Genomic DNA, 25,275 nt, shown 5'->3' with positions numbered 1-25,275 from the left:
TCCAGAGAGTTGAGTCCAAAGTACAGCTTCTTCTATTACCTCTCTTTCTTCCACCGTAAGTGATTTGTTACGTGAGAGCATGTCCCACAAAGAGAAGATAATGAAACTCTGAAAAAATGTTGCTACGTTGCAGCAAGAAAATAAGCAACTGAAGGAGATGTGTATGGGGATGCAGAACTACAAAAGAAGATGGGATCTCAGGATTTACGGGTTAAAGGAAAGTAATCCGGACAAGGAGAGTAACACACGAGATATTGTTATCAAAATCCTCTCCAAAGTGTCTCCAAAGATTGAGCACAAACTTCCAGATGTTGTGGATTCGGTTCATAGACTGGGACAGGGAAGAGGTGATGGTCGCCCCAGAGTGATAATTATTCAGTTTGCCATGCGTATTTATCGAGATACAGTGTGGAGAGATGCCAAAAACAACCACTATTTGAAGGAAAACGGGCTACACATCAGAGAAGATCTGTCTTCGGAAGAACGAGCCGCAAGAAATAAAGCATGGCCACTGGTGAAACGTGCGAGAGAAGAGGGTAAGAAGGCCGGCTTTCGAGGAGGATTTGCCTACATTGAAGGGGTGCGCATTAGTGTTCCTGACATTACCTGAGCGGATGGTTCCTGTCAGCAGTTATGGATACATATCGGGGTCAACGCAAGTGTTGTGATTGATGTAATGTTTCATGCTTCTCAGTTTTCACTTTCTCCAAAGGTACTGTTCTATACTAGTTAATTAGTACATTTTTGTAATGGCTGACTACAAATTTGGTAAGTTCAAATTAATTTCATTAAATGTTCGAGGCATTCGTGACGCTGTTAAAAGAAAAGCTATATTTCTTTTTGGAAGACATACAGATGCTCAAATATTTTTTTTCAAGAGACTCATTCTTGTGATTCTGATTCGAATTTTTGGAAAACCCAATGGGGAGATTATGCAACTTTTAGTCATGGATCCAATCACTCAGCAGGTGTCGCAATTTTCTTTAACAAATTCAAAGGCAATGTTTTGGAGTCTTTTCGTTCAGATAATGGAAGATGGATTATACTGACTGTTAAACTGGACAATTCAACTTTAATAATTTGCAATGTCTATGGATTTAATACTCGAGTACACAATTTAGAAATGTTTAAGAAGATTTGTGATACAATAATAGGTTTAAAGAAGAAGTATAAGGATGGATATGTCATTATTGGTGGTGATTTCAACGATGCTCCAGACGATTCTGTTGACCGTTTTCCACCCAAACATAGTTCACGAATTTCAGATTTATTTGATTTTATAACTGACACATTACAAGTTTCTGATGTGTGGAGATATTTGAATCCAAATTGTTGTGATTATACTTGGAATAATAGCTCTTTTTCTTTAAAATCAAGAATAGATTACTGGTTGATTTGTTATGATTTAATCAACTATGTTTCAGAAACAAAAATTACTTATGCCCCTCAGATCACAAATTGATATCAATCTGTTTTGATGGGTGTAGTAGTACTATTCATGGATACTGTAAATTTAACAATAGTCTACTTTCTGACAATTGTTTTGTGGAACAAGTTAAATTGATAGCTAATATTTTTGAAAATAATAATTTACATTTTGTTCAAAAGTGGGAGTTATTTAAGTTTAAAGTCAGGGTAATTGCTATGAGAAGAGGTAAAGAATTAAAGGAAAACAAACTTAAGAAAATTACAGAAATACCAGAACAACTTAATACTTTAATTAAACAAAATACTCTATCTGAAGATGACAAGTCTAAATTATATCTTCTTAATTTAGAAATAGATAATCTATATATAGAATTAGCTAAGGGTGCTTATGTGAGATCAAGAGCTAAATGGTTTGAGGAAGGGGAAAGAAATACTAGTTATTTCTTTTCTCTTGAAAAAAGAAATTATATAAGAAACTCTATTTCATCTTTGACTATAAATGAAAGAATCTCTAATAATCCTTCAGATCTAGCATCTTTTGTGTATTCCTTTTATGAAAAACTTTATACTTCCCATTCTGACAATGAAAAAATAAGCACTTATATACAATCAATTAAACATTTTGTTCCAATAGTTTCTAATGATTATAGTGAATATTGTGAAGATGATATTTCCAAAGCTGAGATCTCTAAAGCTCTTTTTTCAATGAAGAAAGGAAAATCCCTGGGTCAGATGGGTTAACTGTTGAATTTTATTGTGCCTTTTGGGATCTGATAGAAAACCCTTTATTTAGCATGTATAAAGAATGTTTAGAACAGAAAGAAATGAGCACAACAATGAAACAAGGTATTATCAGTTTAATTCCAAAACCAGACAAAGACCTCTTGATTATTGACAATTGGAGACCAATAACTTTATTAAATATTGATTACAAAATTTTAGCCTTAGTTTATGCTACTAGATTAAAGAGTTTAAATAAAATAATTGGAGAATCTCAAACTGGTTTTATGGCAAAGCGTCTAATTAGCTCAAATATTAGACTTATATTAGACCTGTTAGATTATAACCAATTTGTTATTCAGATGCACTAATTTTATTCCTTGACTTTTACAAGGCGTTTGACACAATTGATCACCAATTTTTATTACAGACTTTACATGCATTTGGTTTTGGAAATAAATTCAGTCAGACTGTTAAAATGTTTTACAAAGGCATTAATAGTTCCGTTATATTACAGAACAATACTTCTAGAAGATTTTCTATGAACAGAGGAGTGAGGCAGGGTTGCCCAATTTCCCCATTTTTGTTTTTAATTAAAACAAGATTAAAAAAACAAAAATGATTTTTGATAATTGGTTAAGAAGGGATTTATCTATTTTAGGCAGAATCTTATTAACAAAGGTAGAAGGTTTATCCAGATTCATTTTTCCTGGACTGTCTTTATTTGTTCAAGATTGTACTGGTAAAGAAATTAATAGATTATTGGCTGATTTTTGCTGGAAAAATAAGCATCACCATCTTAAAAAAACTTTATTAGCTGAAAATAAATCTGAAGGAGGTTTTGAAATGCTGGATTATGTAGACATGAACAATACTTTTAAGATTAATTGGATCAAAAGGTGTGTTATTGATACTGATTCATTCTGGTCTTTTATTCCACATAATATTTTTAAAAGGGTCGGTGGTCTTAAATTTCTTTTAACTTGCAATTTTGTACCGTCTAGATTACCTATTAAACTGCCTAAATTCCATGAGCAAGAACTCTTGGCCTGGAAATTGTGCTTTGTGCATAATTTTTCTCCTCACAGAATGAAAATATGGAACAACGAATTGATTACAGTTAAAGGCAAGAGTTTATTTTTTGAGAAATGGTTGGATCACGGGTTAATGTATTTAAGTGATTTATTTGATTCATCTTTAAAAAATTCACTCTTATGATTCTTTTCTGTCCAAATTCAGTTTTCCTATAAAATTTAAAGAATTTTCTGTAGTAATTAAAGCTATTCCCTCTGGACTTATTAATTTAATGTGCAGCCACTTGACTTATTATAAAGTTGAAAATAAAGATTACGATCTCCTTATAAATGGTAAATATATTTTTGATACAAAATGTAATAACAAAGATATAAGACAAATATTTAACGAACAAAAGAGAGTTACTCCAAGAGGGAAATTTTACTGGAATTCCATTTTAAGAGATGTTAATTGGAGGAAAGCATGGCTGCTCCCTTACAAATTTTGTATTTCTAACAAAGTAAGAGAAATTCACCTGAAGATCTTACACAAAATATATCCAACTAATATGTGGCTTTCTAATTTTATGGATATTGGGAAAGAATGTTCCTTTTGTAACAACTGTGAGGAGTCTTTAAATCATCTGTTTGTTGATTGCCAGAGTGTAAAGTCATTTTGGAAAGATTGTTTTTTTACTTATTCAGTTAAAATTAATCTAATGATAACTCTGAATGTGAAGGAAATTATTTGCTATTTTGAGAATGATGATAAAAATATTAACAATTTTGTAAATTTTATCATCCTGAATGGCAAATGTTTCATTCATAAATGTAGATTGGCAAAATCTCCCCCTTTATACAAGGTTTTCTCTAACGAACTCATGCTGTTACTGAAGTCTCTTAAAATTGTAAAAAATTCAAAAGCTATGTCTATTGTAAAATATTATGAATCTGTATTTGACGTCTTATGAATGTCTCTTTTTATTTTATTTTATTTTTATTTAATCATCTTTGGAGCTTGTATTATTCATACCTGTTTTGTTTTTTTTTTGGTTTTTTGGTTTTTGTAATGTTATTTACTTGTTCTAAATAATAATAAAAAAAAAAAGGCATTTATATTGAAACAGGCAGAAGACAGACGGCAATTTGTTTTTACACATTTTCACTTTGTCGTGGATGGAATCTAGGTTAATAACAGGCCAGCTTCAAATGGCACGTGAGATGGCCATTTGCAGGTGCAAGAAGTCTTAAAACTAAGTCAAAAATTCATTGGTTGTTTCCCACGAGTCATTTTTTAACTCGATTGTCAAATGGATAAAGATAAGCAATTGGCAAATGAATGAAGAAAATAAAATGTAAAAATTATTCAACTTATATTACCAATTCTCCATTTATATGTACCATTTTTAAAGAAAACATGAGTGAGCAGGCAAAACACATTTCTTTTATTTCTTATGGGATTCATATTCAACTGTAGGTTATAACAGAATGTCACAATCATAAAACAAAATATTAATACTTCTTAATACTGTGTATTGCCCCCTTTTGGAGGAGTTTGCAGCCAGCCCTACTATGGGGTCTAATATGCCCTTTACTGGGATAGGTGCTCCACAGGTGCTGATTACTCCGGTAACCCCTGTGATGTATATTCCACAGTAAGGTCTCCCTGTCGGCAGACCTGCGTCTACCTTGGGCAGAGCTATCTCTGCCCCCGGTTGCTGTTTCGTGGCGGGACCTACCAGCACGCCTCTTCCATTTGTGGCTGCTGAGCCCATGTGTCGTATTGCCACTTGTTGACCTCCACTTTTACGCAGGATGTGGTCCCCGTGGGGTCTTTTCCCCCTGAAAGAATAGAAAAGGAAAAGAACACATTCCCCGATGCGTATGATAGGGTAAGAAGGTCCCAGCCTAATCTAATACTCTGTGGAGAGAAAACATAGAGAGAAATGGCCGCGGCCTGCACAGCATGCTCCCATGAAAGTTATGTCACTACCCCCCCTCTGGGATGTGGAGAACTACTTGACGTTTTTTTGGGACATTGGGGGAGGTTACGTGCAGTCTGATGCACCTGCTATTACGCATACACGCAGCAGCCTGCTTGCACCTGCATCAGTAGTTCACTTAACACAGTTCAGCTGTGTGGCGTTTTTCTATAGGGACCCCTAGTGTTACTACATCGACACAACGTCGAGTAACCTCCGTTCCCTGATGGAGGGAATGAAACGTTGTGTCCCTCTTGCCACAACACTGTACTAGCCGATGAAATGGTCAAACCTTGTCTCGGCTCCTCAGCACAAAACCTGAATGGAATTGCATTCCAGCTCCTTTTATACCCGTATGTCTTGGTGTTTCGGGTTGCAGAGGCTTCCGTCAAAATTGGGTGTTTTCGCTGTTCCTGCATTTTATTCAGGACGCGAAACACTCAACAACCCCTCAACAGGAAGTGTTAAAATATAATACCCATCTCAAAGATCCTGGCAGCATGGAAACTTCTGCCAGATATGTTCTTTTCTGTGGGTCTTATAAAGGCGTCAGGATTTAATTCACTCGCCGCTTTTCCGTGTTCTCACTACCGTAAACCGGATTTCTTTTTTATGTAAAAAAAAAGGGGTTAAAGGGGCCATGGTATGTGTTCCCCTTCCAGAGAGAGTTAGGTTATTACACTAAATACTTCCCATTTCCCATGGAGGATGAGGGGTGGCGTCTGGCTTAGATCTTAAAGCTTGAACTGCCCGTGGGTGTTTAAGTCCAAGATGATGCCTATCAAGACGGTCGTGTCTCAAGCCCTGCAACTCGTTTGGCTGGTCACCATCAATCTTATGACGTACTTCTATACTTCATTTAGAAGTTCTGCCACAACATGGAAAGTTCCTGAGGTTCGCTTCCGGGGGCGAAGTCTTCCAGTGTCAGGTTCTTTCACTCGGCCTAGCCCTTTTTACCCGCACATTCACAATGCATGATGTAGCGCTGGCTCCTTGCGACTCCGGGGCATCTGCATTCTGAATTATGTAGACGACTGGCTGATCCTAACGCAGTTCCAGGAACTGGCATTTCAGAACAGGGACATCGTCTTAGCTCATCTGTTTCTCTGGGGTTGAGGCTCAACGCCAAGAAAAGCGCCCTCTCTCTCACTCAGAACACTGTCTATTGGGGCATCATATGGAGTTCATTCACAATGCAGGCACAACTGTCTCCAGCTAGGATTAAGTCCATTCAGATCACCCTGAGCAAAGTCAGGCTAGGTCAAGTTTGCACTGTTATCAGTGTCAACGATTTCCAGGTCTCAGGGCGGCCGCGTCCTCTGTGATCCCTCTGGACCTTCTGCTCATGAGACCGTTTTTGTTGTGGCCCAAAGCCAGGGGATTTCTTCCAAGGGCCAAAACCCCTAGGCTAATAAGGGTTACGCGCCTCAGGCTTCGTTCCCTTGCTATGTGGTTCAGACCCAGGTTTTCTGCCTTGGGTCCCACTCTAGGTGTGTCTTGTTGTCGCAGGCTGCTAACGACAGACGCCTCCCTGAAGGGTGGGGTAGCGGCCTTAAGTGGTCGTCCAGCTTAAGGGGATAGGAGGGTCATCAGCTCGGTTGTCACAGTCACTGTCTCGGGTTGATGGCTGTATATCTGGCCCTGAAATACCTCCTCCTGAGGCTGCCATGTCTTGGTGCGGGTGGACAATACAGCGGTAGCCTCTTACATAAATCATCAAGGAGACCCACGTTCTTGGTAGCTGTATTTCTGACACGTCGGATTCTCCTTAGGGCCCAGGGCAAGCTCCTGTCACTCAGATCAGTTATATCCCTGGATGCCCATATGTGGGAGCAGATTTACTGTCCAGACAGAGAATACCAATGGGGGAGTTAAGAACTCCACCCTAAGGTAGTAGTTGCCCAGAGTTTGCCAGCAAGGGTTTTTGCCTCTTACTCGGGCAATTCCGAACAGGAAGGATCTTCTATCTCAGGCACAGGGCAATATTTCATCCCTGCCCCGAATTGTGGAATCTTTCATGTTTGGCCCCTAAGGGTACCAACTGAGGGACACAGGGCTTTCTCCTGAGGTTATCGAAACCTTTTTAAATGCCGGGCTTTTTCCACTTGGAACAAGTTTGGGTGAGATCTTAGGGCAGAAGAGGACCTCTTCGCCTCTATGAATAGTGCAATGTCTCCTCTACTTCTCCCTGAAATCACCTAGCCCCCTTGGGTCTGGACATTAAGACACATACATGACCCAGAATGCGTGTGTATGCCTTTCATTTCCCGGTTTCTCTGCTCCCGGGAGTCTTGGCAATGTTCACCAGCAAGGGTCTTGCCTCCTTTTAATGGCGCTGCGCTGGCCAAACAGGATATGTTTCTCGGAGTTAATACCTCTCCTCGACGGCTCGCCTTGGGCGATTCCGAACAGGGAGGACCTACTCATCCTTGGCCTGAATTGTGAAACCTTTCATGTCTGGCCCCTAAGGGTACCGAATGAGGTTCACAGGGTTTTATCTTGAGGTTATCAAGACCATTTCAAGTGCTAGGGCTCCCTCCACTTGGAACTGATCTGGGTAGAATTTTCAGGGCAGAAGAGGACCTCTTTGCCTCTGTTGATAGCGCAATGTCTCCTCTACTTCTCCCCGGGGCTGATCGTGGTGACGCATACATAGCACAAATGCGCCTGTATGCGTTTCCTTCTACTAAAGTTCATATTACAGAACCAGCTAACTGCCAGTTTACTTCAGTTCTGGATTTTCTGTAGAAAGAACTGTCAGCGGGCACTTGCCTTGCCACTGCCAGGTTCTATGTGGCCACTGCGGTTTGCCATGGCTTGGTGGGCGGGGTGCCCTCTAAGAGGCATCCTCATTATTGCCCGGGCCTACGAGGCATGCGGTCAAGCTTCGCCAGTAGGTTTTAGGGCGCACTCTACCAGAGAGCTCTCCACCTCTAAAACCTTGGCTAGAGGTCTCCCTCTGCATCAAGTTTGTGATGCGGCAGGTTGTCCTCTCCACAAACATTCATTGGACTTTTATAGTTTGGATATTCTGCCCTTGAGTCGACTTCTCAGCTCATGCCTGAACAAGTTTGTGATGCGGCAGGCTGGTCCTCTCCGCTCACATTCATCAGTTTTTATGACAAATTTGTGTTGCGATAGGGTTCTCTTCGCACACATTCATCGAACTTTATGGGTTAGATGCTTTGCTACTCCAGACTCTTATGTCCTTGAGTCGACATTTCAGCCCATGCCTAAACAAGTTTGTGATGCGAAAGGTTGTCCTCTCCGCACACATTCATTGGACTTCTATAGTTTGGATGTTCTGCACTCCGTGATGCGGCAGGTTGGTCCTCTCCGCACACATCTAAATCAAATTTAATGGTTTAGATGTTTATGCTACTCCGGGCTCTTGAGTCGACATCTCAAGCTCATGTCTGAGACCTCTCGTGTTTTTGTGAGTACACTGCACAACCGTAGGGGTCCGGACAGCCCCCAGTGCGGCGGCGTGGGTATTGCGTTCCCCATAGCGCTATTTGTAAAGGGAACGTCTCGGGTTACATTTGTAACCCTTGTTCCCTGAAAAAAGCGGAACGAGATGCTGTGCTTCTTTGCCGAACTGGGACGTCCCAGGACTGCTCTTCAAAAAGAAGTATCTGACGACACCTGGTGACGCATCCATTTATAGCCTGGCATCAGGTGCATCTAATGATTACATCAGCCGAGGTTATAAATTCCGGTCAATGTTCATTGACGTGTTACTCACATTATTCACAGCTCGGTCACAACTAGGATTGTTCCCCATAGCGCTTAGCAGCGCAGCATCTCGTTCCGCTTTTTTCAGGGAACAAGGGTTACAAATGTAACCCGAAACGTTTTATAGAGGACCCAAACACCCTTAATTACTTGTGTTTTCCAAGTTCATGTAATGAAAGATATTCAGAAGTTTTGTTTGAGGTAACCTAAATTAGGCTCTAATTTCTTTTGCAACGTTTTAGAGACAGCAACACCATTATATACAGTCAACACTTTGCCACATGCTGATCTTTTGTGATGTTGCCCAGAGCCCTTACCCCATATTGATGTTCCTCTAAACATCACGTATACAATCAAACTGTGGTTGGTTGGTTTTTCATGGCAATCAGATCCCCGTTTGCCTTTTTTTTTATGGAATCTGAGAAGTCAGGCTTGAAAGATTCTTTGAATATAATCATCCAAAAATGATCGTAAACATGAAAACTAAAGACTTGGGCTGTCAATTGGTTAAAGACTTTAATGGAATTAATAACATGATATGCCAATTAATTCATTGAAAGACCCCTAAATAAAATTTATGAAATACTGTATACAGTATAATTATTAAATAATTATAAGAAAACTGAGAGAAGGACAATTTTTAATTGCGCTATTTTTAATTGTTGTTGTATGAAAACATGTGCTAAATGGACATCTTGGACCGTTTTGATATGTATCTGGCGATGTGATGCTGTAGGTTATGTGTTTGCTAGTTCACACCATGCTTTGGACTATGTGTGTGCATCATGTGGACGTGTCTTCATTGTATTTCAGCATGTTCAGTATGTTTATTCGGCTCATGTCAGCGTTGATTGCTTGTGAACCAGTCATAAAACGATTCAAGCTTTGCAAAGCAACTATTATTGATGTATGGAACAGTTAAAAACACTTGGACCTGATGCAAAACAGTAAGTAAACAGTTTCATTCATGAATAATTCAAATGTCATGACAGTTTGATAGTTTATTGTGCTGAGTGTTAATATTGTGCTTGAGATGAACCATTTAATATATTCAGATGCAAAGTGTTAGATGTGCGTTAGTGTAAACTCTGAAAAGTAGTTTTATAATTTTGTGGAGCTTGTTCATTATCTTCTGATCGAGTTTCAAATATGGCTGATTTTGAGAGGCTGCACGCTGTTAGCCAATCATAACAGTAGGTGTTTACGTTGAAGTTTTAAGGAGGCTTTTTGGACAAAACTTTGCATTTCAGACAGAGGGCCACAGACACAATGTAACACAGGTGCCAATCTGCCATGAACACCCACAGAAAAGCACGAGATATTCCCCATTAATTTTCTATATAGGCATTTTAAAAAATATATTTATAAAAATTTTCTCAGCCTTGACCCAAACCGGAAAGCTTTTTTTTTTTAGGCTAACTGATTTTTCTGTTCTGATTTTCTGCTTTTGCTAGCACGTCCACATTAACTGTCATATTTACGATGCAAACTTCTGTATGTTCACCATGTGTTGGTGGTTATGGAGGTTCTTCATGAGGGCTTCAATATATGATTATTGATGCTAAGGTTTACAACTGTCCTGTTTTACACCTAATGTCCCATATTGAAAGCTTTGTGTCCTGTACTGAAGTTAAAAAGGGTTTGACAGCGATACTCTTGAATAGCACGCTAATCCTTAATTGAAGCACTTAAAATGTTCAAGTGTTCGGTATTGCATGAAACTTTCAACCTTATACGCTTTGTGGTGACTTGCAGCGGTGTGTTACCATTAGACTTTACCTTCCACTGTCGGAGGGCTGAAAGATGTAATAAAACAGTCATTCTAAACAAATTTATTTAAGTCATTTTTTATTGAAAATTCTCTTGTAACGATCCAACTGTGTTGCCATCATTATAGTTTTCCCTTCGAAGTGTACTGTGAAGGCATCATTATGCCGTTTTCAATGCAGTATTTGTCTTCTCGTCACAACACCTGACGAAACAACATGTCGCACACAACGAATGATGAAAAAACAAATACAAATCAGATCTGACCCCCCTACCATCACCCCCCAACCCCACCAGTCATTGGGGCACCCACAGGCAGAAACATAAATCCCCACTTGTGGGGTGGGAAATTATCATATATTACTAAATAAAAATATATAAATAATAATTAAAAAAACATAATAACATTATCAGTGGACCTCAGGAAGATAATACAACTATATATAAAAACATGTTTTTGTATTATTTTATGATTTATTCACAGATGTATAGGCTTGATATAAAGTGAACCTGTGGACATCATAGATGGCTTTTCTGTCATCTGTTCTTAAAAATATAATAAAGTGTGTGTCTAACAGCATTTCTTGTGTCATTCTGAATCCGAGATGTCTTATGTTCTCTACGTGCAATTAAACATCTTCTGTCAGTGCGAGTACATTGCTGTCTCTGTAATTTGATATGTTGGTAAAGAACATCTTGCTTTCAATGTGTTATTTAGATTAATTTATCAAGGGTCGCAAACTCTTAATTAGACAACTATTCTTTATTTAAGGCTATTCTATTTGTTAGGCTATTGTATTGATATTGGAAGTTCCATTCATAATGTTTCCCCCTTTTATCAGATATAAAATTTCACACCGGTGTTGTCACTTGTACAGCGTAAAACCGGTAACACTGTATACAGCGTGGCAACCCAAGATTCAATAAATGCTCTGGTAAAGAAATCTTGAAATCTGAAACTAATAGTATGTTTTTTGTTGTACAAATAACTTTTGTTTGTCCAGAAAATCCAGGAAAGGTTGATTCCTCATGTCATTATGCTTTTAACTCCAGTGTGAAGCCATAATTTTAGAACCGCAATATCGTTACCTCATAGTGTCTCATCCACTTTGCCAAAGTAGCTTTGAGAACAGCTAAACATTTCACAGCAAGCCTTAATTAAGAGCCAATATATTTACACAATCCTTTTAATTTTATGATTGCTTTGCCTTTCGCTGATCCAGCGATTCTTCGCCTCTATCTTGGAACATTTGGTGCATCTGTTGCCCATTAACAAAGAACTTCAGAAAGGAACTTCAGGAGATTTAATCTTTTAATCTGGTTGGTGGGGAAAATTGATATGGTCCTTCTTCACCGACCTCCCTCGTTCAGCCATTGTTCCATTCACGGTTTGGAGTCACAGGAGTGGTTGAGGAAGTCAAGCTTAGCTAACCATAGGAGAGGGTGGAGGGGTGGCACTCTGAGAGCTAGAAATCCCATTTGCTTGTATTGACATAGGTGTCCTGCCTCAATCCTGTTATAGGGATTATTGTCTATAGTGATACCATTTCATTAGGCTAAAACACATCCCTACAGGCACTGCAGATTCAGAGTGAAGACTGATGGCATTTTGGTCACACTGCTGACTTGATTGTGAGGAAAAAGTCTGTAAATAGTTTTTGTGGAATCACTTGTGTAGCTGAGTGTGATCCTGGATCAATACCAATGCTGACTGGATAGAGACACACATAAACTGACAGAGGAAATCCTTTTAGGGTTGCCTCAGTTTGTCTAAATGGTGTACTTAAGTGCAATCCTCAACACTACAGATGCATTCAAACTTCATTCTGAATGGATTGTTCACCCATATGTAATAGAAATGTGTTCTAGTAAAATATATGCTTTTTGATTTGTTTTTCAGATTAACGACAGCATTCCAATAGAGTGTACCTTAAGAAGTCTTAAACTTGCAGGCAGCTTTAGCATCACTGCTATTCTTTTCTAATCAGCAATCAAGGCAACATTGATCAAACTAGGCCAGTGTCTTTGAAAACAGCGTTTGTTAAATGTAAAGTGTGTAAAACACTTTTATGTTAAAATGCTTCATATGCAGAGTCCAACCTTGTTTCTTCGAATTACTTTACCTTCAATTTTGCAAAATTATATTAATGTGGTATGTACCATTTGCATTTCATTACCAACTACTTTTTAAATATGATCAAACAGCAAAATAGCTTAACTCATTGATAATTGTACTTGCGATGCAAAGTCCTGAAGAGCATACAGATTGACACCTGAGCCAAAAGTGTCAAAAAAATCCCCACAAAATGATGTGGTTGTCATTTTTAATAATAAGTCTTAATGTCTTTGCAAATAATGAGTCTTTGACTTGAAGTAGGATATAGGGGTGTAACAATCCATCGAACTGGATCGATGCATCAAACAAATCACCAACTATACGATGTCATCGATTAAATATCGTAAGCAATGATACATATTTTTTTAAGATGCACTTTTATTTTGAAATTCTCATGCCTGCCACTTTCTTATGCATTTCCATCATGCGATGCAGCAACCTTCTGATATTCATCTCACTTTATAAGTGCTAAATCTGCTTCTCCTGTTGGACATGGAAGTGCGTGGAGTGATTGAAGCCTGAAGTTGCGCTCTGCACTATCCGTTGTAGCACAGCCACATAAGGGTGGAATATGTATATTGCTGTAAAAGATCTAAATTGTTCTTAGAAAACAGCCATAATTAATATATGTATATTTCCTGTGTTTATTGCCAAGCGAAGTGTATTGGTTCTAGTTCTCTTACGAGAGGTTCTCTCGTATTGCGTAAGCTAGCTTACGCTGCGGGAAAGATTAATCTTTTCTGAGATATTGAAGCCAAAAAATTATCCTTAATTTTGTATCATTTGTCAACGCAGTGCAGCAACTGCAGACCTTGAGCGGGCTAGCTAGCGAGCTCATTGGTTGCTCTGCGGCAACCGCTGCAGCCTATAGACAAACTTGCGTGAACTCGCGCCCAATGAGGGGCACCCGCGCGCTCACTGTCCCAAAGCCCGCCAGAATGGGCGTGGCTAGGGTGCATATAAGCGCAGTTCGTAGGCTGGAACCCTGATTTTCATCTCTTCAGCGAAGCTCTTCGTATCTCTGAAACTGCAAGAAGCCGCGTCGCCGTTCGAGGGGCATCAAGCAAGCTTGGACAGCGCTCGAAGAAGCCGGCCGCCGCCACCTTCAGCCATCCTGCGAGCTACGCCATCCGGCGACGTATCCTTTTAAAGCAAACTAGTTCCTCAGTGAACTTCACAAAAGAGCACAAGCGTCTTTTTAAAGATGCCTCGCACCTGCGGTTCATGCCGCACCCCTCTCAGCGCCGGAGACCGCCACATCATCTGCGCTCTCTGCCTGGGACTGGGGCATGCAGAGCTCGCCTTCGCTGACGGCGGATGCGACCTCTGCGAGGAGCTTCGATGTCGACCCTGCGGGCTCGACTCGAAGCGCTCAGGACCGAAGCCGCCGCGCCGCCTTCTGTTTCGCCGCGCCGGAAGAAGCGCCGCTCCCAAAGGCTGCCGGAACCGGGTTTAGAAGCGACTGTCTCGCCGGAGCCTCTCCCTCGAGCATTGCGTTCACCCTCCCCGCCCCCCCGGGACGCGCAGTTGCCGCCGAGCGGCCGCACTGCTGCCACCTCGAAGAGCGAGGCGGAGGACAAGGGCTGCTGTTCCATCATGGCTTTGGACAGCGAGGAGTGGTCACAAGCCTCCTCATCGGCCCAGGAATCCAGCAGGACCCGCGCCGGAGTCGAAGGGGAACTGATACGCCTCCTCACACAGGCCGTCGACCACCTCGGGCTCGAGTGGTCACTGCCCCCTGAGCAGGCTCCCAACAGACTCGACGGCTGCATACTTCAAAGCCGTCACCGCGCGGCGCCCGCGGCCCGGGCCGCTCCCTTCCTGCCGGAACTCCACGCCGAGCTCTCTAAATCATGGAACGCACCTCTCTCGGCCAGGATTCGATCCCACGTCTCCACCTCTCTCGCTTCAGTGGACGGCGCCGCCGAGAAGGGCTACTCTTCCATACCCCCGGTCGAGGATTCGGTAGCAGCACACCTTTGCCCGCCCTCCGCGAGATGGCGGTCTAAGCCAGTGCTCCCGTCTAAGGCCTGCAGAACTACTTCCGCCTGTGTTGGCCGCGCCTATTCCGCCGCCGGCCAAGCCGCATCTGCTCTGCATTCCATGGCCGTCTTGCAGATCCTCCAAGCGGATCTTCTTCGGGAATGGGATGAGAAAGGCAGGCACCCAGAGGCTGTTACAGATCTAAGGAGCGTGACGGACCTCGCCCTTCGTGCCACCAAAGCTGCAGCTCAAGCCCTAGGGAAGTGCATGGCCTCGCTGACTGTTACCGAGAGACACCTGTGGCTAACGCTAGCCGACATGGGAGAAGCTGAGCGCTCCACGTTCCTCAACGCGCCGCTCTCTCCGTCCGGTCTCTTCGGTTCCGTTTTTCGGAAGTCCAGAAAGCCACCCAAGCCATGAATCTCTTCCTGCCTCGCCGCGCTAGCTCCTCTGCAGGCCGCCCACGTAACCAGCCTCCTGCACGAGCATCTTCACAGCGCCCAGCTCAACAAAGCCAGACTTCCCAGCGTCGACAGGGCGGCCGCCCTAGATCGCGCTCAGACAGCCACCTCAGACCGCCGCCCCCCCGCGGGCCTCGGCCTAAGATTGCGCTGAAACCTGAACAACCAAAGTCCTCCTAGCTTTGTTGAAAAAACGACGGCTCAGTCCCGCCGCGGCCAGACCACCGTCAAAGCTTCGCCCCCTGTCAGTCCCTTTCTCTCAGGCTACTACAGTGGTGAATTCAGCAGCCAACAAGCCGGTGTTACTACCCGCTTGCCTGCACTCAAACGCCGTTTTCACGGCAACACAAAAAGATCTTGTAAAGAGCAAACATGTCTTATGTGTAGAAAATGTGCCCAAAATCCAGTGTTCACCCCTACACACAAGCATTACACTTCCCGTGTCCCTATCAGAGCACACTCACATAAAGCGGGCACAGCCCGCTCGAGTGTTAGAGTCAATAAACGCGTCCACGAGCCCGTGCGCGCGTCCCCTCTCTGTCACACGGCCAGCAAACACCTCTCTATGTGCAAGTCCCATGCCCGTGACTATGCTCGCGCATCACTTAACAGATGTGACTCTTTCCCCATTCATCTCAATCGGGAAGTCACTCACAGAACAGCATGTCCCTGCTGTCTGCGAGCAGTCATGCATAAGCACAATAAGCGCGCTCACACATTCTGTTCAGCCTGCTGTGTACAGCAATCAGGGCGACTCGGCCATTCACTCTAGCGTTACGCTTCAAAGCGTGGGAAGCTATCCCAGGGATATGCAAATGGGTGTTAAGCACAATAAAACAGGGCTATTTGCTACAGTTCGATCGCCGCCCTCCCCGCTTCAGGGCACGGCTCGAAACTACTGTGAACACGGAAGCAGCCTGCATGCTTCGTTAAGAAATAGCAAACCTTCTGTGCAAAAGGGCCATAGAGAGAGTGCCGCCTTCACTGAGCGAGTCGGGGTTTTACAGCTGTTATTTTCTTGTCCCCAAGAAAGATGGCGGCCTCAGACCAATATTAGATCTCAGGGTTTTGAACAAGGTGCTTGCAAAAAGACCGTTCAAAATGCTTACAATCAGGAAACTCCTCGCGCATGTGCGCCAGGGGGACTGGTTTATTTCTCTCGATCTGAAAGATGCCTATTTTCAGATTCAGATAAATCCCCGTCACAGGCCATTCTTGAGATTCGCCTCGACGGTCAGGTTTATCAATACACCGTCCTTCCGTTCGGCCTGTCCTTAGCACCCGTACTTTCACGAAGTGCATGGATGCGGCGCTCGCACCCCTGCGGAGTCAGGGCTTGCGAATTCTGAACTATTTGGACGATTGGCTGATTTTGGCACAGTCACATACGGAGCTTCTGTCTCACAGGACAGTTCTCCTCAGTCATCTGAACAGTCTGGGTCTTGCAGTCAATTGGACCAAGAGCTCACTACAGCCCAGTCAGGCAATTTCCTTCCTTGGAATAGAACTAGACTCTGTGGCAATGACGGCTCGCTTATCTACTCGGCGCGCTAGCCGCGTCTAGCCGCATCTTTTCAGATGAACAGCCTCACGCCTCTGAAAAAATTTCAGAGAGTGTTAGGTTACATGGCCTCAGCCGCAGCAGTACTTCAGCTGGGTTTACTGTGCATGCGCCCGCTTCAGCATTGGCTAAACACCCGCGCGTCTCGCGGGGCGTGGTCCACAGGCCGCCAGCCGATCAGAGTGACTCAGACCTGTATATCAGCTCTGCAGCCTTGGACGGTGGCCGAATGGTATCAGCGGGGAGTGACGATGGGAGCTGTATCTCGCCGAAAAGTCATCTTGACAGACGCATCCAACACGGGTTGGGGCGCGGTCTGCGAGGGCTCGCCGGTTTTCGGCCTATGGTCAGTTCAGGAAAAGCTCCTTCACATAAATTGTCTGGAAATGATAGCGGTCGAGTACGCGCTCGTGCGCTTCCTCCCGGTCATTCAGGGTCACCACGTCCTGGTCCGTTCGGACAACAGATCTGTGGTATCCTATCTAAACCGTCAGGGCGGTGTCAGATCCAGCAACCTCTTCAATCTGACAAAACGCATACTAAGTTGGTCCCAGGGCCACCTGCGCTCGCTGAGGGCGACGCACGTGCCAGGCCACCTGAACGACGGCCCAGACAGACTGTCCAGAGACAATGTTCCCCCAGGGGAATGGTCCCTGCACGCTCAAACAGTCCAGAAATTATGGCAAATATTCGGCAGAGCAGAGATAGACCTCTTCGCTTCAGAAGAGAACTCTCACTGCCCAGTATTTTTCTCGAAAAGCGAGGACGCACTGGCCCAGGACTGGCCCAACCGCCCGCTTTACGCCTTCCCTGACGTCTCGCTATTGCCACAGGTAATGCAGAGGATCAGGGAAACGCGTCACTCAGTGCTCCTCATAGCCCCGCGCTGGGAGAATCAGACATGGTTCCCGGAGCTTGCGCAGCTGTCACTGACAGCCCCGTGGCCCATCCCAGTGAGAGCAGATCTCCTCTCTCAAGCTCGCGGCACGATCTGGCATCCCCACCCAGAGCGCTGGGCGCTGCACGCGTGGGTGATCAACGACTACCCGTCGCTTTGCCAGAAGGAGTAATGAACACTATCATACACGCTAGTGCACCAACAGACACCTGGACCCACGGACATGTGGGGTGTCGTCACTGCTCGTGTTTTTACAAGAGCTGTTGGATAAGGGCAGATCCCCATCCACGCTCAAAGTGTACGTGGCGGCCGTCGCGGCGTTCGCCGAACCCCTGCACGGCCAGTCACGGGAAAAAGCGAGCTGGTCATCCGGCTTCCTCAGGGGAGCTAGAAGGATGAACCCCCGCGCCCCCATCGGTTCCTATCTGGGATCTTTCTGTAGTTCTCGAAGCTATGAAAGCCCCCTTTCGAACCGCTTGAATCCGTGGGTTTGAAATACCTTTCACTCAAAACCGTTTTCTGACTGCCCTGTCATCAGTTAAGCGTGTGGGAGACCTTCACGCGCTGTCTGTCAGCGCTGCGTGTATGGAGTTTGGACCAAGTGACTCCAAGGTCATTTTAAAGCCTAGACACGGCTATGTCCCCAAGGTGATCGGTACTCCTTTTCAGAGCACAGATTATTTCCCTATCGGCTCTGCCAGCATCCGATAGCGAACGCGACACAAATCTCCTTTGCCCAGTCAGAGCACTGAGATTGTATACTGCGCGCTCCGCCTCTTTCAGACGCGCTGAGCAGCTTTTCGTTTCGTTCGGAGGGCGCACCAAGGGTCTCGCCACCTCGAAACAGACACTGTCTAGATGGATAGTGGACACTATTGCTGCCGCGTACGCATCGAAAGACCTGCCATGCCCGTTAGGCATTAGGGCTCACTCCACCAGAGGCATGGCCTCCTCGTGGGCATGGTCCAGCGGGATTTCCATTCAGGACATATGTGTGGCAACGGGCTGGGCTTCCCCCTCCACCTTTGTCAGATTTTACAATCTGGAAGTGCCCACTCTGCAGGCAAACCTACTAGCGGTTTAATACGCTACAGCTCCCCTGGTGAGCTGCACTAATGGGACACATTCCACACAGACCGGCACCGCCGCTCTGTTTTTCCCTTCCCACTATGTGGTTATGTATCACACACACACTGACCCGCACTCTTGCCGGCCAAATATTATTTCCCCACTCACAAGGGCTCCCCCGGGTCCCCCCACCCCCCTGGGGCTCATGCAGTGGATGCTTGGCGCGCACGGCGTTGACAATGGGTTCCCGTAGCGTAATCTAGCTTACGCAATACGAGAGAACCTCTCGTAATAGAACGTCTCGGTTACCTACGTAACCTCGGTTCTCTCTAGATGAGGGAACGAGTATTGCGTAGCTGGCCGTGCTCGCGCCACGAGCGATTTTCGCTTCATTCAATGAAAACCAGGGTTCCAGCCTACGAACTGCGCTTATATGCACCCTAGCCACGCCCATTCTGGCGGGCTTTGGGACAGTGAGCGCGCGGGCGCCACTCATTGGGCGCGAGTTCACGCAAGTTCGTCTATAGGCTGCAGCAGTTGACGCAGAGCAACCAATGAGCTCGCTAGCTAGCCCGCTCAAGGTCTGCAGTTGCTGCACTGCGTTGACAAATGATACAAAATTAAGGATAATTTTTTGGCTTCAATATCTCAGAAAAGATGAATCTTTCCCGTAGCATAAGCTAGCTTACGCAATACTCGTTCCCTCATCTAGAGAGAACCGAGGTTACGTAGGTAACCGAGACGTTTTATTCAAGTGAGAGTTTATTGCGCTGCACCAGGGAATCTCCCGTGACGTCATTCAAATCAGCTGAATGACTTTTTTCTCCGTTTAAAAGGAGCCGGTAAACAGGCGTTCAGGAGTGACACGTTGCCCTCGGATCAATCGTCTAAGGATACCAACCAAGCCTACTGTTCCAGTCTGTGATTGTATGTTCCACTGTGGATTAATCGTTGTTTTTGGGGGGTTTTGCCATTGGGACACATCACAGAACAGCGCTGCTTCACTTCGTGCTCACGGACTTAACATATCCACCGGTGAGGCCGATTCAACACACACACACAAACAGGACATTGTACGGGACTCCAATAGTCAATTCATCCGCTTTTCATACACCTTTAGTGTTTATCTTTTTCTTTCTTTCTTATTTGTCTTTTGTACATTTGTATATATATATATTTCTGGATTCACTTTGATGTTTTTTTCCTCTACTTATTGTAAATACACTTTGGGTTTAAATCGAGTTGTTGTCTTCCTAGCCTTCTTCTTTTTTGATAAACTTCCCATCACCATACAAACATAGGGTCAAGACCATAGTTTTGTTGTGTAGCATCACCTTTCAGTAAGGCTGAGCGTTACACCGTGTGTGTGTCAAGGCTGCAAGCTTTGGTGACAGGATACCGCAGAGCCGATCACATGCTCGATATTGTGGCACATGCAACATATTTAAATTGTAGATGAGAATTTTCTATTTTAAGAGCTATGGAGCAATTCAACCTATTCAAATGGCTAAACAGCCCTGACATCCTGAACAGCGCTGATAAGAGAAAGAGTTGGCTCTTTTTTTCTTGCTCTTGTCACTGCTCTGCACTAACATCAATTACAAGACTTTTCACTTCTTCACATCACAGCATACTAATATTTATCACAGTAAACTGTAACAGAAACTTTCAATACAACTCTGGAAGAAAAACACACATAGCACATAATCTCCTGTTGTGGGTATGTAAGTATTTTGAAAGGAAAAACTTGCTTGACTACTGTAGAGATGACAAATTGTCACAGTAGTGTTTACCTCATTCCACGAGGCAATAAGCTATCATCAAACGATTGATGATCAGAAGACTATATAATAAATATACTAATATTTATTCTCCTGTTTAAATTTATTTTCAGTAAAACTTATTTTGTTGTGGAAGTCCCAACGTGGATACTGGATTTGCACTTTTCAGAGAGCTCACTAAAATATTCAAATTATATTTTCCTTGCATTTGTGAGATAATAAATATAATTGATTGTGTAATATAGGAACAATATATCATAATATTGATCACAAGCCCTTGAATCGAATCAAAATCGTATCATTACAGACTTTAAGGAATCAGCAAACATCGGATCGCTGGCAAAGAGAATCGAGATAAGATGAAACTGCTGATTTACACCCCTAGTAGTATACTGTTAATATAAACATATTAACAAAATAAACAAAATATTATAGTATTGAATGCTTATTAACAGTGTAAGATTAAATGTATAATATATGCCTTACCATGCATAAATCTTATATATGGCCATTAGATGGGTCATGAAATTGTCTAAAAAGAGTATTTATAGTTGCCACCATGCTGAAAAGTCTCGCTTTGAAATCTGTCTGTTCATGACACCATGAAACATTGCTCGTTTGCCTTTACACATCCCACAACATGCACCATTGCACCCTTGGCCCGCCTCCTGGCACACAGTTCAAGAGAGGAGGCCTTGTGTGGCTAACTATTCTTAATAACATCAAAGGGGACCCATCTGGACTATTTTAAATTATTTTGTATATTAACATGAACTACACAGACTTTTCGACTACTGCCATGTATCTCACCACTTTTAAAAGCATTGTTGCCAAGTTGTAACTCTGAAAGGAAATTCTATATGTCCTTGTTAGGAGATGATCGATGTTATTTGCTTCACCTGTGAGTGGTCATAATGTTTTGACTCATCAGTGTATGTAAACATGTACTAAGATGGGCATCTTTGACCATTTTGATTTTATTCCAGCGATGTGCTCCTCAGTGCAGGATGATTTTGTATGTATGACTATAGGACTATGTGTGTGCATTTTTATTCAGCTCATGTCGGTGTGGATCGCTTGTGAATCAGACATAATACGATTCAAACTTTGCAAAGGAACTGTTATTGAAGGATGGGGCAGATAAAAACACTTGGACCTGTTTCATTCATGAATATTTCAAATATCATGACTGTTTGATAGTTTATGGTTGTTCTTTTATGGTTGTTCTATTGTGTGTTATTGTGCTTGAGATGAACAGTTTAATTATTTGTTTAATTACTCTGGATGCCTGAAGATCACGATGCTGAGTAGCTACTCGATTTGGTGGTACTCATCGCCTGGCTACCAGAAGGGACAGTGGAGAGTGGGTCCAGTACCATCGACCAGCGTTGCTGGACGAGGTGGTCCAGCTGGCTGAGGACAATATGATGCCCTATTTTCTCTCTCTCTCTCTCTCTCTCTCTCTCTCTCTCTCTTCCCCTCAACCCGTTCCTGTTCCCTTGGGCTGTTCATCCTGCTGGCTTTCCCTAACCATCTCCGTTCTCCCCAACAGGCTGGTAAATCCACTGCAATGGCTTTGAAGTCTGCGCCGGTCTGCTGGAGCTTCAGGGAACTAGGGTATTTCCAGGACCTACGATGGAGATGGAAACATTGGTCCGGGAACCCCACGCACCACAGGCTGCCCCTGATCGAGCAGGAGCATATGGGATACCAGTAAGTATAAAGGGGGGTACATATCAAACTGTTAGATAATTTTGTCATCCAATGTATTTAATTTATTTGTTGATCTGCAATCCCCGTCTCGATACGGCTCCGCTGAGGGAAGAAAGAAATGACACAGACTCAATGGAATCAAATCCCTTCTTCGACGTTTATTGTGTCAGCATTCTGTTATATGGTCCACAAAACCACATTCCACTGGACCCTCACCAATGAAATAGTTCTTTACCTTATATGGGGGTGACATACATGTTTCAGTTACGTGTGAAACGTGAGAGACAAGAAACAGATTCCTTAGAACATCTTTAGAACAGGGAGCAGCTGTAGCTACCCAACAAAAGAAGTTTGAAAGAGGCCTTCATTATTCCACATTACATCACCAGAGAAGTTGTTGAGAAGCATTAATTATTCCACAATGCCCACTTTGATCCTGAAAGGATCACGTAGCCTTCTCAACCAACTTCAGTATTAGGTATACACACATAATGGAGCATGGCAATATTATGACTGTTTATCATCACATTCATCTTTTGCATTAATAATTGTAGCAAACATGAGCCAAATAATAACATAAGTAGAATGTATATGGAAATCGATATAATGGAAGACATCCAGGGTGCGAACCACCCAAACACATTTAAAAATTTCCCCATATTCCCTGATGTTATCAGCTAATTCTTTATTCAACTTATCCATTTCCTTTCATACCTTCATGAATTCACCATCATCATCAATGTAATTCAGGATGTATGTACAGCATTTGTCACCAAATATTTTACATATTCCTCCATCTTTAGCCAAGAGTTTATCCAAACATTTAATACCTATTGGCTGTCCAACACTGTCTAGATATACTTCAGGGTCACTTGAGGCATCACCTTCTAGGTACCTTCGTATCCGGGTGTTTACCCGTACCTTCATAACAGAAACATCTTCCTGTAACATTACCATAAAACATAAACCATCATACATTATTTCTAGGAATTGGAATTACACTTGTGACTCCTTGCTGTTGATACTGAACGGGCATAGGCAAACACGAACACCTGCCATATGCAGAGTGTCAGTAGGAATGTCTTCATGTTGACTGTTCCGGGTCCCTCCTCAGGTCCTCCTAATTCACAGATTCCCGGTTGGGCACTGGCGCTGCGTGTTCAGCTCCTCCAGTGCTTTCACCGTTCACCTTGAATCAGTAAGGCCCTCCTCTGGAGCAAGCTTCACGCGGCTTGCATGGATCCACTGTGGTTGAAGGTCAGTCAGCACCCCCGTTCTGGTCACCGGCAGTTCAGTAGTTGGGCCCACTTTGGTTCACCTAACTTTGTTGGTTTCAGACACTTCACCAGAACCTGCTGATTTGGAACAAATGAGTAGGGCTTTCTGCAGGCAGAGGGAGAGAGATATCATCATTTATGCCATTTAATATTTAATGAGGGAATCCACATATTCTGCAATCACCACCTCCGTGTCACCTGTGGAGAGAAAGCTAGCGCGGCCTTTGACCCCAAGGGGTCGGGAAAGGCTTACCCATTAGTATTTCAAATGGAAAGATTAACAACAGAGGATGGTGACATTCTGAGCTCAGTCAGCCGAATCTCTGTATTATTTATTTTGCCAAATTTTCACCATTTTATAATTTTACCTCACACACAGGAAAGCTTCTGTCTGCTTAGAATGGCAGTTCCGAGTGTGGTAATGAGTTGTGCTTCGTAGGCTTGTGTCTGTTGTTCTGGGCGCACATTAGACATAAGACATAAGACATTTTACTGCATTGTAAATTGGAGGTTGGTTTAATGGTCTGATTAACAGTAGCCAATAAAATAACTTCATACCCCGATCAGTGTTGTGCTGTCATGTGGTAATGTTGTGCATGATTGTTCCTACCTGGTGAGAGGTGTGCACAACTAATGGATGTGAGAGAACAATACGTTCTGCATGTTGTACCATCAATGCTGTAGCAGTCACTGCTCACAAACATGCAGGAAGGCCTTTGGCGACTGCCTCTAAAATTTTGACAAGTACGCCACTGGTCTATATGTTCCGCCATGGGACTGAGCGAGGATCGCTGCTGCTGTGCCTGTCGCCTCGTGTACGTACAGATGAAAGGGTTCATCATGATTTGGTAGCAATGTCCATTTCAGCAGTCCACTTGATAGGTTCCTCAGCCCTTGAGAGTGTTGCTTCTCTCAGGATTTTCTCATATAACGAGCAGTTTGGCACCCATGCTCGACAAAATTTCACTAAATCCAATAAGATTTGCATTTAAGCCTTTGTTTTAGGGTGTTGGAAGGTATTAATCGTCTTCACTCTGTCTGTGGAGAGACGTACTGTTCCTTTCTGTAGTTCATGACCCAGATTGATAGTTCAGTTCACCCATTGCATCTTTTCTTTTGATGTCTTGAAGCCAGACCTTCGGTAATACATTGCACACAGTAGTTGAAGCGGTTGTGCATGACTTGATGTCCGGGCTGGAAAGCAGAATGTCATCAGCATATTGCAATAGACAGGTGGCAGCTTGGTGTCCTTCAAAGTAGCGTGCACTACAGCAGAGAACACAGCAGGCGAGTCTCTAAATTTTGTTACTATTGGCCTCCATATGTGAATGTGAACAGCGAATGTGTAATTGGCATAACTGACACTGAATTAACACAAAATAATAATAGTAAAATTAGTGTGGTCTGCTGGAATTTAGTTAATAGTAGTGCACACATCCGGCACCACTGGTGACAGTGTCATTAATTTTCAAATCTTGTGTTAATTTCCATGTATTATTAGCTTTCTTCATAGGATTAATTGGTGGTTTATATGATGAGTGAAGGTGTTTCAAAATACCTTGTTACAGGCATTGCTGTATTATTGGGCCAATGCCTTGTTCTTTTCTTTGGAAAGTGGATACTGTTTGCAGTAGGCTATACTGGTAAGTTAAAGCAGAGTTTGGCAACATAGGTCTTACGTCAATAAAGCCCGCCTCATCTTTGTGGGCGGCCCATAGTGCTGGGTCGACGTTGAGCATTTCCTGTTTCGCAGCAGAAGTGTTGTCAGATGT

General features: G+C 43.4%; 1 long non-coding RNA gene across 1 annotated transcript in view; it reads left to right on the top strand.

Annotated features, from left to right (window-relative positions):
- Positions 1 to 25,275, top strand: part of LOC127661908 (uncharacterized) — a 58,257-nt gene that overhangs the window by 9,752 nt on the left and 23,230 nt on the right. The window contains exon 4 of the long non-coding RNA XR_007972807.1: positions 22,066 to 22,226. This is a non-coding gene — a long non-coding RNA (uncharacterized LOC127661908). The remainder of the gene's footprint in view (positions 1 to 22,065; positions 22,227 to 25,275) is intronic.

The sequence above is a fragment of the Xyrauchen texanus genome, chromosome 21, assembly GCF_025860055.1.
Source record: "Xyrauchen texanus isolate HMW12.3.18 chromosome 21, RBS_HiC_50CHRs, whole genome shotgun sequence".
Lineage (NCBI taxonomy): Eukaryota > Metazoa > Chordata > Actinopteri > Cypriniformes > Catostomidae > Xyrauchen > Xyrauchen texanus.
The sequence above is the reverse complement of the archived record's forward strand: the minus strand, read 5'-3'. Positions and strand labels throughout refer to the sequence as shown.